Consider the following 3,672-nt stretch of genomic DNA (forward strand, 5'->3'; position numbering starts at 1 on the left):
AGGAAAAGAGGAACTTAAGCTGTCACTATTTGCTGATGACATGATTCTATATTTAGAGAATCCAAAAACCTCCTCCAGAAAACTTCTAGACCTCATCAATGAATTCAGCAAAATAGCAGGCTATAAAATCAACACGCATAAATCTAAAGCATTTTTATACACAAGCGACGAAACATTGAAAGGGAAATGAGGAAAACTACTCCATTTGCAATAGCCTCAAAAATAAAATAAATACTTGGGAATCAATCTAACCAAAGAGGTAAAAGATCTCTATAATGAAAACTACAAAACATTGAAGAAAGAAATTGAGGAAGACCTTAGAAGATGGAAAGATCTCCCATGTTCTTGGATAGGCAGAATTAATATTGTCAAAATGGCCATACTACCAAAAGTGCTATACAGATTCAATGCAATTCCAATTAAAATCCCAATGATGTACCTTACAGAAATAGAGCAAGCAATCATGAAATTCATCTGGAAGAATAAGAAACCCAGAATAGCTAAAGCAATCCTTAGCAGGAAGAGTGAAGCAGAACTTCAACTATACTACAAAGCAATAGTAACAAAAACGGCATGGTATTGGTACCAAAACAGACAGGTAGATCAATGGTACAGAATAGAGGACATGGACACAAACCCAAAGAAATACAATTTTCTCATACTAGACAAAGGGGCCAAAAATATGCAATGGAGAAAAGATAGCCTCTTCAACAAATGGTGCTGGGAAAACTGGAAATCCATGTGCAGCAGAATGAAATTAAAACCTTATCTCTCATCCTGCACAAAACTCAACTCAAAATGGATCAAGAACCTCAGAATCAGACCAGAGACCCTTCATCTTATAAAAGAAAAAGTAGGTCCAAATCTTCAACATGCCGGCTTAGGATCAGACTTCCTTAACAGGACTCCCATAGCACAAGAAATAAAAGCAAGAATCAAAACATGGGATAGATGCAAACTAAAAAGCTTTCTGTCAGCAAAGGAAACTATCAGCAATATGAAGAGGGAGCCTACAGAGTGGGAGAATATCTTTGCCACTCATACTTAAGATAGAGCACTAATTTCCAGAATATATAAAGAACTCAAAAAACTCTACACCAAGAATACAATAATCCAATCAACAAATGGGCTGAGGAAATGAACAGACACTTCAAAGAAGATCTACAACAATCAACAGATATATGAAAAAATGTTCAACATCTCTAGTAATAAGAGAAATACAAATCAAAACTACCCCTAAGATTCCATCTCACCCCAATTAGAATGGCGATTATTAAGAATACAAGCAACAATAGGTGTTGGTGAGGATGTGGGGAAAAAGGTACACTCATACATTGCTGGTAGGGTTGCAAATTAGTGCAGCCACTCTAGAAAGCAGTGTGGAGATTCCTCAGAAAACTTGGAATGGACCCACCATTTGACCCGGCTATTCCACTTCTTGGCCTATACCCAAAGGACTTAAAATCAGCATACTACAGAGATACAGCCACATCAATGTTCATAGCTGCTCAATTCACAATAGCCAGGTTGTGGAACCAACCTAGATGTCCTTCAATTGATGAATGGATAAAGAAACTGTGGTATATATATACAATGGAATATTACTCAGCCATAAAGAATAATAAAATTATGGCATTTGCAGGCAAATGGATGAAACTGGAGAATATCATGCTAAGTGAGATAAGCCAATCTCAAAAAAACCAAAGGACAAATGATCTCGCTGATAAGTGGATGATGACACATAAAGGGGTGTGGGAGGGGGGCAAGAATGGAGGAAGGAGGGACTGTATAGAGGGAAAAGAGGGGTGGGAGGGGCGGGGGGAAGGAAAAAATAACAGAATGAATCAAACACCATTACCCTATGTAAATGTATGATTATACAAATGGTATGCCTTTACTTCATGTACAAACAGAAACAACATATATCCCATTGGTTTACTATGAAAATAAATTTTAAAAAAAATGTATCAAGGCTTCTCCTTTTCCTGCTCTCCTTCCCCCATTCTTCTCTTCCTCCTCCTTCTCCTTTCACTTTTCCCCCGCTCCTCCTCACCCCTGTACTTCTGGGTTTCCAAGAGGTGAGCAACTTTTCTCCACCACACCCTTCCACCAAGATGCCCTGCCTCAACTCAACCCAAAGCAATGGAGTTACCAGAGCATGGATTGAACTTCTGAAATTGCACCTGCGGTAGGGAAGAAAGATCACGGATTACTCATGTGGAGATTGCATCTAACTGTAAGATAGCGTGGGACCACTAGAGGGCATGCTCTCTCTAGCAACTCAGAATTGAAGGACCTGCTCATACTTCCTGTGGAAGGGAAAGATTTAAAAAGAGAAATAAAGACTGTTAGTGTGATTCCACATGAATTTTATCTGGAGCAGGCAATCAGCTTCATGATGGGCTTCCTCGATAACTGAAAAATGAAAGTGCTTGGAATAGGAGGACCTGGTACATGGTTCGTATTTATCCACTGTAGAAACCCTATAATAATTTCCAGCAAAGACCATCTGTTTCTCCTGTGTGTGCCACAACTACGCAGAATACAGTTGAGTGAAAGAACAGGTTGACCACCATTTTTGGATCTCATGTATAAAATGTTTTGAGGAAGGGATGACACGGATTTTCTGAAGAAAGCAGAAGGGCTCTTCTCATTATGGCTTCAGAAATCACTTATGCTGAAGTGAGGTTCAAAAATGAACTGAAATCCTCAGGTACCAACCCAGATTCTCCTGCAGCTCCCAAAGAGAACACTACTCCTCACAAAAGTTATCTCAGTTTTCCCAAGTTGCTTCTTGGATCATTGCTGATATTTGCCCTGCTGTTGGCAATCTTATTCTTTGTTGCTTTTATCAGCACTGTGTTAGAAGAGTCCAGAAAGAGTCGCAATCCCTGTTCTCAAGAAAAGAGAATAATAAAATGAACCAGTGCTAGCAGGGTGCAGTGGCACATGCCTGTAGCAATTGCAACTACTCAAGATGCTGAGGCCAGCCTGGGCAACATACTGAGACCTCCATCTGGAAAAAAAAAAAAAAAAAAGAAGAAGAAGAAAAGAAAGAAAGAAGAACCAGTGAACTAGTGAACCATGCTTGCAATATTGAATGGGAAATGTTGCGCAGGTTAAGAAGTGAGCACAGAATGCTGAGTTTTCTTTAAAAAATATTCTCAGCTACTTGAAGAAAAGAAATATACAATTTCTATGAAGAACCCTATTTACACAAATTTGGAGTGTGTAAAAAACAATTGGACCATGGAAGGAAAATTCTGGAGTTGTTGCCCAAAGAATTGGAAATCATTTAGTTCCAGTTGCTACTTTATTTCTACTGATGCAAAATCTTGGAATGAGAGTCAGGAGAACTGTTCTAGAATGGAGTCTCATCTAGTGGTGATCAACAGCAAGGAAGAGCAGGATTTCATCACTCAGAATATAGATACAAATGCTGCTTATTATGTGGAGCTGTCAGATCCACAGGATCAAGGACACTGACAATGGGTTGATCAGACACCATACAACCAAAGTGCCACATTCTGGCATCCAGGTGAGCCCAGTTATGGTGGAGAGCATTGTGTTATTCTAAATTATCGTAGAGAGCTTACACAATGGGGCTGAAATGATAATACTTGTAATACATTTCAAAGATTAGTTTGTGAAATGATGAAGATCTACTTATGA

The 3,672-nt window shown here is 39.0% G+C and overlaps 1 pseudogene; it reads left to right on the plus strand.

Annotated features, from left to right (window-relative positions):
* Positions 1 to 2,655: 2,655 nt before the first annotated feature.
* Positions 2,656 to 3,672, plus strand: LOC124967393 (C-type lectin domain family 4 member A-like; annotated as a pseudogene).

The sequence above is a fragment of the Sciurus carolinensis genome, chromosome 16 (genome assembly GCF_902686445.1).
Source record: "Sciurus carolinensis chromosome 16, mSciCar1.2, whole genome shotgun sequence".
Classification (NCBI taxonomy): Eukaryota; Metazoa; Chordata; class Mammalia; order Rodentia; family Sciuridae; genus Sciurus; species Sciurus carolinensis.